Source organism: Triticum dicoccoides, chromosome 6B (assembly GCF_002162155.2).
Source record: "Triticum dicoccoides isolate Atlit2015 ecotype Zavitan chromosome 6B, WEW_v2.0, whole genome shotgun sequence".
In the NCBI taxonomy this organism is placed as follows: Eukaryota; Viridiplantae; Streptophyta; class Magnoliopsida; order Poales; family Poaceae; genus Triticum; species Triticum dicoccoides.
The window spans coordinates 343,534,950-343,547,179 of record NC_041391.1 but is presented as its reverse complement, the minus strand read 5'-3'; positions in this window follow the sequence as shown (position 1 = coordinate 343,547,179).

The following is a 12,230-nucleotide window of genomic DNA, read 5'->3' as shown; positions in this document are numbered from 1 at the left end:
ATTTTCATGGCAAATTTAGATTACGCAGCGGCGGCGGGGGCATCTTGTAGCGAGAAGCGGCTCCTCTGCCGTGCTCTGTGTGTCATTGGGCCACTTATCGACGACGATGGCGACGATGACGTCTTGCGCTGTTGTTGGCGTAATCTTGGACATTGGCCCTAGCTTCAAGGAAGGCTGGAATGTTCTGGACCTTGTTCTCCAGGAGTGAGTCAAGTGGCGGGAGGAGGCGACTGGCATTGGTGCAATGAAGCGGTCGATGACGGCAATCCATGCCGTTGAGGGGGGCACTAGCACCAGCGCGGGGACAAGCGCTGGCAAGGGCACGGTAGAGACATTCATGTGCACGGGCACGCGCGTCAGTGCACATGCAGGCGCATGCGCTGGACGGTACACGGGCACGTGCACGCCGCATGTGCATGCACTGGCAGTTGCACGGGCGCGTGAAAGGCATCAGGACCTCATGGAACCCCGTGGCATCAAGCTCGGCGACAGTGTGCGGCTGCTAGCCCATCAATGCCACGGGGATGGGCGCTGGCGTAGTCGGGGTGACGGGAGATGAAACGGGAGTGGGGACAGGCGCGGTGTCTTCCCACAAGGCCAGTTCAAGCTCGTCCCAAAGCGCCTTATGTTCTTGAGACTCTGGCTTCGTGTCTTCCTCTGGAAACAAGAAGACTAAGGGCATCCCATCGTGATGCGGCATGGCGTACGGTTACGTCAGGCTGGTTGGAGGTAGACGACAGGAGAATTGGAGAGGAAGAGAGAAGATTGTAGCGATACCAGGTAGTGCGGGGTGATTTTAAACTGCGACGTCGGCGCCATTATAAGTGTGGGCAATTGGGACAAAGGTGGGCGGTGGAACCTGGTCAAAGGGCTCACCTCCCAGTGAGCCGGCACAGCTGCCTGCTCACACGCCTCCCAGTCAGCCGGCACAGCTGCCTGCTCGCACGCCTCCCATCGAGTCACACACTTGCTCGGACGGCACCTGCCGATAAGAAGAGGGACTCGTGGCGGCACGTAAACGCCCATGGTTTGAATAGTGAAACCGTTCGTGTTAATGTGACAGTTCTTTGTTCCAAAATACCTTAGATCTTCATTTGTGCAACTTTTCATAAGCAACTTGTCACAAATTGGACAAAACAATTAGGACAACATATTTGTGTCATATCACGAGACCATGCTTAGTTTCAGGTCACTTTTAGATTTTTTTTGAAATTTTAAATCCAGGATTCGAAACAATATCATGACCTGCATCATGAAATAAATTTTCAAGCAATACATCTTTACTGTTGTAGATGTTAATATTTCTTAAGAAAGGATTTGGTCAAACATTTTTCTTAGTTAGACTTCAGACAAGTTATATATTCAAAGTAAAAGGATAATCCCTCTGTACTAGTGCATTTCCTGATATAGTAACTCTATTACTAGGCACGAACAAACGGGGCTCGCTTATGTGCTCATCTTGGTGTAGTACTATTAGTACTAGGCAATGGAGTTGATGGGTGACCTTGGGTAGCAGCGACCAAGGGAACTGAATCGTACTCGGCACAGTAGGTAACATGGTATAGTTACTAAATCATCCCTCCATTGTTCATCGGTAGTCATTATGGACCGGGGGCATGAGGGGAATTTCCTAGGGATGAAATTCTGGCCGCCCGATATTTTGACTCGAAATGTAGAGGCTCGAGTGGTTGGGACATGAGCTCGCGTCTTTTTTTGGGACCAACACGAGCCCGGGTCTGGTTGGTATGCCACCGGGTGCTACCATTCGAGAATACGAAAGGAATCTTTTGAATTGTCGAACGAATCTATATGTATTACAATGCCCATATTTTCCTTGCAAGTAACTAGTCATTCCAAAAGGACAGGTAAATGATTTATGACGAGTTCTTAAATTAGAGTGAGTTTGTGATACAATGATATCAAGATGGATTTCACATTTCATGGTATCCTCGGTAAGTGTTTCATTGCAAATTCAAATTTCAAAGATGAGCGGTATGGTGGTGAGAAAACTTTGTATGTATCAAGCATATGACCACACACACACACACACACACACACACACACACACACACACGAATACGCCAACAATCCAGTAAGTATAGTGCATCTATTTTTCCAAACCATGCATGTATGACATGAATTCAAAAATACTCATTTGAAATTGCTGAAAAGACAAAATATTCAGGAACAAAGGGAGTAAAATGTAAGCCATGCATGGTCCTCAATTGAATATTTAAAATGCACAGTAAACTAAAATATGAATATTAAGTCTAGTCACTACAAAAAAAATACACTTCTGTGATGATACGTGTTTGTCACAGTAGGTCACGTTTTCTATCATGCATGTACATCCATGACAATTTTATGACAGAATCAAGATAGTCATACATGTGCTGTCGTAGAAGTGTTCCATGACATTACCAAAATTATCATCACGGAAGTGTCCACTTCCATGACGATAAATGTCGCGTCATGGAAGTACTTTCGTCAAGGGTGACCAACATGTGGCATCCACCATAACGGCTCGCTGTTAACCTATCGGGTCCAGTTTTGGCTCCGATAACCCGCTAACAGCCACGACCAATGCCCATTTTCCACGTGTAAAATTCTCATTGGCCGATGGAGCCACGTGTTAGCTCTGCGTTGGCACAGGTGTCACTCATCAAATGGTCAAGATGCGCCTATGGTATGTTGACACTTGGATGGGCCCAAAAGTGGCCCATAAAGTTTAAATGGGCCGGCCCAACTAAAGGCCCACAAGATATAGCGGACCATAATGGGCCGGCCCAACTAAAGGCCACAAGATTTTGCAGACCATAATGGGCTGGCCCAGCTAAAGGCCCAACATTCTCAGTTAAGGCCCATACGGCTAGTGTCAAATCGGCCCGTCAACGGCTCATCCTAAACTTGTCATCATCGTGACCCATGGTCACTTCTGGCCCGTTAACAGTCCGCTAAGTATTTGTGCCAAATTATGGCCCGGTGTATTTCCGGCCTGTTAAAGGTCCTGCTTCATTTGGGCCCATTTACAAGCCATTGAAACTTTCGGCCCATAAACGACCATCAAGGATTTGGGTCATATTCGGCCATGTCTGACATTCGGCCTATTAGAGGCCCACTATAGATTTGGGCCACTCTCAGCCTATTGTGATTTTCGGCCTGTTAACATCGGACGAAATCCATGGGCCATATGTGGCCCAACGTCACATTGGGCCTATTAATGGCCCATATAAAAATGACACTAATCAAGCCCGACCGAACTTCTGGCCTGTTAAAGGCCCGTGTAGTAGGTCGGTGCATTTACGGCCCATCCGAATTTCGGCCTGTGAACGATCCGCATTGTAAATGGGCCACCATTTCGGTCTGCTAAAACCAGTGGGTTATTTGGCACAATCAGGGCCCAATATCACTTTAGGCCTATAAAGGCCCATGTTTTTTATGGGCTCGAGATATTTACACCTGTAAACGGCCTATTGTTACCGAGGGCCCAAATTATGTTTAGGCCTGTTAAAGGCCCACTAAGGGCACAGGCCTACTAGAAAAATAGGAAAGCTTATGTTGATTTAAGCCCAGATATTTTTAGTGGGCTGCATGCAAATTTCGGCCCATAATTGTTTTTAGCCCAATTGGAATGGGCCCAATGAATGTTGGCATGTTGGGCTCCTAGGGTACATTACTAAGATAAACCTACACTATACAAAAATAGCGTCGTAATTACTACAGACTTTGGCAGCATCATAAATGTTGTATCACAACAAAATAAATTCCAACCATACAACAAAAGGCCTGTTGGCATAAAGTCTACAGTCCTTGCAGATAAAAGCACCATCAGATGTATATAAGCACAGATCATTTGACCTAAGTGCTAATGTTTCAGGCTGTAGAATCTGATGGAGCAGCACGATCTTCACCTTTTTTCCGCCATTGCTCTTGAACAACGAAGCGAATGTCTGATAGTCTAGTTTCAAAACCATTCGTGTCTTGACGACATTTGTCAACCACTATTCTTGTTTCCGAAACGACGTCCATCAGGGATTGGACTTGTGTCTGGAGCACAGATATATCACTCTGTCTAGCCGGAAGATTTTGTTCAGTAGGCGATTTGGACGAGGTTACCTTGATGACCAACCCAGAATTACGCAGGAAGGTGCTTTTTGCACTGTTAGTGGAGAGATACTGACGCACTGCAGCAAGAGGTGACATTGTGCCTGTGGTAGCCTCGTCACCTTTAGGTGTTGTTGTTGTTCAATAATTTGTTCCATAGCTTGCTGAAAGTTTGGACTTGTAGACTAGTGTACCAGATAAGTTACTATTGAGACAAAAACAAACAAAGTAGGTTACACGTTTATACATAACTTATTTTGGTGAACTACTATAATACATTAGCATGTATTGTAGTGCCAACTACATAATAAAATCACACTCGAAACATATGTCCATGTAGCATGCCTATTGTATTGTCTATTTCCTCGTACTCGTTGACATCTAAGGATAAAGAGACATGGTTTAAAGTAGGATGAATATAGTATGACATCATTCATATCATGGGCAAACAGATATAAAACAAACAGGCTATTTTATCGTTGTGTGCGCATGTGAACATCACAACTAGGTTACAATCAAGACCAAAAGAATATCATTCATATCTTTTTAACCATGTAAGGTGAAATGGTACGTTAATACAACTGTGTATAAAAGTGAACAGAGTAACTGACATTGCCTGCAAACCAAGCAGTTAAATGAACACATCACAGTACCAATCAGTTCAAAGGCAGAAGGAGTAAGGACTTACAACAGTGCCTTGAACTGGTGTGCTCATGCCCTTCATCTTGCTGGTGTGGCAATCCTTGAAGATTTGCACTGCATTCGGTTTAGGTTCTTTTTGGTCCGTACGGGTTGTCCTCTGTATTTGGAACAAGTCAATATAGATACGGTAATATGGCACATAAAAAAGAAGGAAGTACCAGCTATTTACAAGAGTCTTGTGGTGTGCAATATAGCGACGAGATCCTGTAGTCTTTGGAATTTCACTTTAGAACGGTTGGTCTTGTTCTTCAAATAGTTAGCCTAGAAGAAGATACACTTGTAAGGCACATACATAAATACAAGTTCAATATGTGGTCTGATCTAATACATATATCCTACCTGACACTTTGGATCAGACCAGTGTTTAAAAAGGGTTGTCCAATCTTCATCTGTAATATATTCCACTGGAGATGTTTGGGCGATTTCATTGTTGGCCTTTCCTTCAAAGTGAAATTTTCTAAGGTGGTACCAATAATATCCCAGAGTAGACTGAAAAACATGAGTGCATTCTTGTTTAGTTGCATCATCTTTCGGATCCAACTTGAACCTCATCTGATGAAAAAAGAATGTGAGTCTTATTAGGAGGAATCTAGAAAGTATGGGACACTGCAAGACAATATTACTAATTGCGATAAATAACATCACTTACGGATAAATGGTCAAGGAAGGTGTTAAACTGGGTATTGTCATTCTCATTCCTGTATTGGATCCACGTTGGGAGGATATGTGCATGACACCTAACGGCAACGACTGCCTCTGATACTAACTTGGCTTACTCTGTAGCATCACGTGGCCTTTTTAAACCTGCCTCAAAATGGATCTCCATTCTTCCTTCTTTAGATTTTGTTAATCTGTCAAGCATTATCCCTGATGTCTATTTCCGCTTGCACCGTGGTGCTAGTTTAACAACGAATATGGAAAGTGTTAGTGTACGTCAAACTGTGAGAGTACATATAAAGGAGCATGCAACTGCAACTTTACTCGGTCAGGTACCGTCTTGGTGTTGATGCTCATGAGGTTCATCTGATCTTCCCAAGTCTTGTTGTGTCAGCAGTGCTTCGGAAGTAGTGTTAGGCGTGAAGACAGCTTGGGTCTGGCCAGTTATGGAGCAAACAAATGAGTAACTTGTTGAGATGCTGGTACAGTTGAAGCGGATGTTGCAGCTGGTGGAGCAGGCGATACTGTGTTTGTAGATTTAGCCGGTGGACTTGGACCTTCTACTGTACTATAAATACCAGCAGAATCTTGATGGTAGATCCTTTTCCGTTTCACCTGACGAGTAACACCATTCCCTACTATATTCTTTTCCTTGCTCTTTTTTGACTTTGCCATGTCAAGCCGTACCCACAACACAAAATAATAAAATCGCTCTTCGGAACTCATTGATGCATGATACATACAAGAAATACTTTGATGTAAGACAACCGTATGAGGATGGAATATGTAGGAAAAATAGGACGGCGTGACATATTCACAGCTATGATGTTTAAACTAAGCAGAAGGATTTTCAAGAAAATAGAAGTAATGCTAGGTAGACACCATATGAAAGATGCAACCAATATTACTCTGCCAAGTTAAAAGTGTCTTGTCATAAGTGGCAATTCGAAAAATTAGAAGCAGTACAACATAGAAATCAATGCAAGATGCAAACACTATCAAACTGCCATGTTAAAAGCGCTCGATCATGAGTGACTGATGTGGGATACACAACATCAGTACTTTGATGTAAGAACATGGTACGATAGATAGATGCAGTGTATTCTAGACACATGCTAGACAACATATGCAACATGAAACCAATTATCACACTGTCAACTTAGAGCAAGCACCTGCGATGGTGGAGTACGGGAGACGAACTCATCATATAGACTTGGTACTTCAACTTCATTAGCAGTAGAAGTGGAAAATCTAGAGAGTCTCTATTTGCGTCGGTGCGGAGGACCACCAACATCCCCTAACTTACTCTTTTCCTTCCTATTTTCTGATATTGCCTTATAAAGTCAAAACCACAAGAAGATGAATAAAATTAGCTCTGCATAACTGGTTGATGCATGATACAGACGAACACTACTTTTATGTAAGGCAAGCGCAGGATAGGAGGATGGAATATATACAAAAAAAAGACAGCATTGCATATTCACACGTACGATAGGAGGATGGAATATGTATGAAAAACAGTAAGCAGAAGGCATTTCAACAAAATTAGAAGAAATGAAAGCTAGGAACCATATGATCATGCAATCAATATCACTCTATCAGGTAAATAGTGTCTCCTCGGAAGTGCCATTTCAAGAAATTAGAAGCAGTACGAGCTACAAGACAATGCAAGATGCAACCTACATCACAGTCCCAAGTTAAATGTGTCTTATTGGTAAGTGATCATTGCAGGTATAAGTTTTAAGCTATGCAGATGCAATTCAACATAATCAGAAGCAATACAAACTAGACATCATATGGAACACGCAACCACATATAACAGTTCCATGTTAGACCAAGCACCTGTGATGGTGGAGCAGGGGAGATGTGCTCATCATGTACACGTATGTTCTAGAAACAGGAACACATATCATATTCACAGGCATTATGTGTAAAGTAAGCAGATCCAATTCGACAAAGTTAGAAGCAATACAAGCTAGACATCATACGCAACATGCAGCCACATATAATAGTGCCAAGTTTGAGCAAGCACCTGTCATGGTGGAGTAGGGGAGATGTGCTCATCATCTACACAGCTACGCTGACTGTACAGCCTTGTGTTGTCTTGCGAATCTTGTTGGGAGGATGTCGGAGTAGAATCTGTAGATACCCCCTGATTGAGTTTCTCCAAAGGACCACCATCATCCACTGCCGGACTAATTTCCTTCAGCTGTAATGATTTTGCATTGTGAAGTCAAACTGATAAGGAAAAGGAATTAAATTCGCTCTTCAGAACTCATTCATGCATGATACTGGCGAACACTACTCGGATGAAAGGCAAACATATGATGCGAGGATGGAATATGTACGAAAAACAGGATGGCATGACATATTCACACCTATGATGTGGTAACGAAGAAGAAGGCATTTCAACAAATTAGAAGCACTACAAGCTAGACACCATATGAAAGATGCAACCAATATCACTCTGCCAAGTTCAAACTGTATGGCATTTCAACAAATTAGAAGTAGTACATGCTAGAAATCATATGCAAGACACAACCAATATCATAGTGGAGACTTAAAGGTGCCTTATCAAAAGTGACTAATGCGGGATATGAAAGAACAGTAATCTGATGTAAGAACATGGTGTGATCAGATATAGTATGTTTTAGAAACAGGAACACGTGTCATATTCACAGGCATTATTTGTAAAGTAAGGAGATGCAATTCAATAAAGTTAGAAGCAATACAAGCTAGACATCATATGCAACAGGCAACAACATAATGGTGCCAAGTTAGAGCAACCACCTGTGATGGTGGAGTAGGAGAGATGTGCTCATCATCTACACAGCTACGTTGACTGTCTAGCCTTGCGTTGTCTTGCAAATCTTGTTGGGAGGATGGTGGAGTAGAATCTGTAGAGACCCTCCGTTTCAATTGATCAGAAGGACCACCATCATCCAATGCCTTACCAATTTCTTTCCACTTTATTGATTTCGCATTGTGAGGTCAAACCGACAATAAAAAGGAATATAATTTTCTCTTCAGAACTCATTCATGCATGATACTGACGAACACTACTCTGATGAAAGGCTAAGTGATGATACGAGGATGGAATATGTATGAAAAACTGGACAGCTTGACATATTCACACCTATGCTGTGGTAACTAAGTAGAAGGCACTTCAACAAATTAGAATCACTACAAGCAAGACACCATATGGAAGGTGCAATCGATGTCACTCTGCCAAGTTAAAATTGTCTCTTCATAGGTGGCGTCCATCAAACTAGAAGCACTACATGCTAAAAACTATATCCAAGACGCAAACCAATATCACACTGTCAACTTAAAGGTGTCCCATCATAAGTGACTGATGCAGGATACACAAGAAGAGTAGTTTGATGTAAGAACATGGTGATAGACAGATATAGTATGTACCAAAAACAGGAAATCGTGTCATATTCACACGTATCATGTGTAAGCTAAGCATATGCAGTTTACACTAATTAGGAACAATACAAGCTACACACCATATGCAACATGCAACCAGATATCACACTGCCAATTTAGAGCAAGCACCTTGGATGGTGGAGTAGGGGAGCGGAGACTTGGACCTTTTAATGCACTAGCAGTACAAGGAGAATCCATACAGATGCTCCATTTATGTTGCTGCAGAGCACCACCATCATCGCCTTCCTTACTCTTTTCCTTCCTCTTTCTTGATTTTGCCTTGTCAAGTCAAACCCACAAGAAAAAGGAATAAAATTTGCTCTTCATAACTCATTGATGCATGATACTGACGAACACTACTTTTATGTAAGGCAGCCGCATGATAGGAGGATGGAATATGTATGAAAAACAGGACGACGTGACACATTGACATGTATCATGTATAAAGTGTAAACTAAGCACAACGTGTTTGAACTTGTTAGAAGCAATGCAAGCTAGAAACCATATGAAAGATGAAAGCAATATCACTCTGCCAAATTAAAAGGGTGGCCTAACAAATGTATTTGTCCAAATTAGAAGCAATACATGGCAACAGGCTAGAAATAATATGCAATATGCAACGAATAAAGGTGTCTCATCCTAAGTGATTGATGTAGGATACAGAAGAGAGGTGGTTTCATGTAAGAACGTGGTTAACACATAGATGTAGTGTGTACCAAAAATAGGAAGGCATGTCATATTCACAGGTATAATGTGTAAACTAAGCAGATGCAATTTACCCTAATTAGAAGCATTACAAGCTAGACACCATATGCAGCATGCAAACACATATCACACTGTGAAGTTAGAGCAAGCACCTGTGATGGTGGTGTAGGGGAAGTGCGGTCTTCAATTATAGAGCTACGTTCAATATCTTCATTTAGGCTTGTTGTTTCTTGAGAATCATGTGGAGAGGATGAAACTACACTCTTTATTAGAGTAGCACGTCTCATACTAAACCACGGGCGTGACTGTCTCATCATAAGCGATAGATGCAGGATACACAAGAACAGTAGTTTGATGTAAGAACATGGTGTGATAGGCAGATGTAGTATGTACCAAAAACAGGAAGGTGTGTCATATTCACATGTATAATGTGTAAGCTAAGGAGATTAAATTTAACAAATTAGGAGAAATACAAGATAGGCACCATATGCAACATGCAACCAGATATCACACTGCCATGTTAGACCAAGCACCTGGGGTTGTGGAGTAGGGGATATGAGATTTGGAACTTGCACTGCAGTAGGAGTAGCAGGAGAATCTGCAGAGATCATCTGTTCGGTTGCTCCAGAGAACCACCATCATTCCGTGCCTTCGTCCTTTTAGATTTTGCCTTGTCAAGTAAACACACAAGAAAAAGAAATGAAATTCACATTTCCAAATTTGTTGATGCATGATACTGACGAACACAACTTTTATGTATGGCAACCACATTGTAGGAGGATGGAATATGTATGAAAAACGCTAAGTAGAAGGTATTTCAACAAATTGGAAGCAATGCAATCTAGACACCATATGGAAGATCCAACCAGAATCACTCTACCAAGTTAGATGTGTCACGTTATAAGTGGCACTTCAACAAATTAGACGCAATACATGTTTGAAATGATATGCAAGATACAACCAATATTACACTTTCAACTTGAAGGTGTATCATCAGAAGTGATTGATGAGGGATACACAAGAAAAGTAGTTTGATGTAAGAACATGGTTAATAGAAAGACGTAGTATGTACCAAAAACAGGAAGGAATATCATATTCATGGGCATAATGTGTTAACTAAGAAGATGCAATTTACCCTAATTAGAAGCATTACAAGGTAGACACCATATGCAACATGCAACCACATATCACACTGCCAAGTAAGAGAAAGCACCTGCGATGGTGGTGTGGGGGAATTGCGGTCATCAACTAGAGAGCTACATTGAGTATCTTCATTTAGCCTTGCTGTTTCTTGAGAATCATGTGGGGAGGATGACATTGCACTCTTTAAACGAGTAGTGCGTCTCACAGTAACCCACTGGGTGACTGTCTCATCATAAGTGATTGATGAGGGATACAAAAGAGCATTAGTTTGATGTACGAGCATGGTTAATAGACATATGTAGTATGTATCAAAAATAGGAAGGCATGTCATTATCAAAGGTATAATGTGTAAAGTAAGAAGATGTAATTTAACCAAATTGGAAGCAATACAAGCTAGACACCATATGCAACATGCAACCACATTTTACAGCGTGAAGTTAAAGCAAGCACCTGGGATGGTTGTGTGTGGCAATTGAGATCATCAACTGCAGAGCTATGTTTACTGTCTCCATCTGCTGACACTACACCCTTTAGAGCACTGAAACGCTTAGTGCTTATCTTCGAATTACACTAGAGCGACTTCTGTCTTTTCTTTTTTGTATTCATCAACACTGCGTCAGAGTCCAAAATACCCATGCATAAAAAACAATAGTGTGAGTATGGGTAAAGTGTGTGCACAAGTAGTACAGTGTAAAGGTAGCAGATAGCAGGTCGGTGAGAAATAAATGACGGGAGGCATATGATAGCTCTACAGCATGCATGGCACACGAAATTACTACAAGATTCTATGAAAATAACAGTCAACTGAAACAAATAGGTTAGTCCATTTTTTCTGCATCGTCCAATGTACAAAGAACATGCAAATCACCTTCATCTACCTCCAGCCAGTCAGTGTTACGATCTTCCTCGAAACACCAGCGACCACTGGCCCAGTCCCCTGCCTCCGCCCTCCCCTCAACCTCACTGCACCGCCGTGCTTGGCACCACCCCCGGCCATCCCTTCAAGCCCCGCCGACCTCTAGATCAGGTGCAAGCAGCTCCTGTGCCCCACACCCCTATGATAGACACTGATGCGCCACTTCCCTGGCGAACAAGCGGACTAGGTGCTCCGCGTGCCTAAGTGGGTGCTGCATCTTTTAATTGCGGTTCGACTGACCCTGAATTGAAATCCAGGCGGGCTACTGACCTCTAGCAAAGTTGAAATAGTAAATGGGAGGAAACCTTGTGCATTTAGTATCACGAAGAAGATGCAGTAAGAAGCGCTCAACTAGTTTCTTTCGTGGAACGGATATGGTGTGAGCAGAGATGTAAGATTTGCACGAATAAGGGAAGAAGAGTACCTCTTTCTGCTGGCAGTGATGTGTCCTCCTTCTGTTTTTCCAACGATCTTCTTGTGGTTCACTGGAAACGAGAAGTTGTGGAGGATGGTGGAGCCTTGGACGAACCCATGGCCAAGTTGTTGAGTGTTGTGTAGTGGCCGTCTAGCG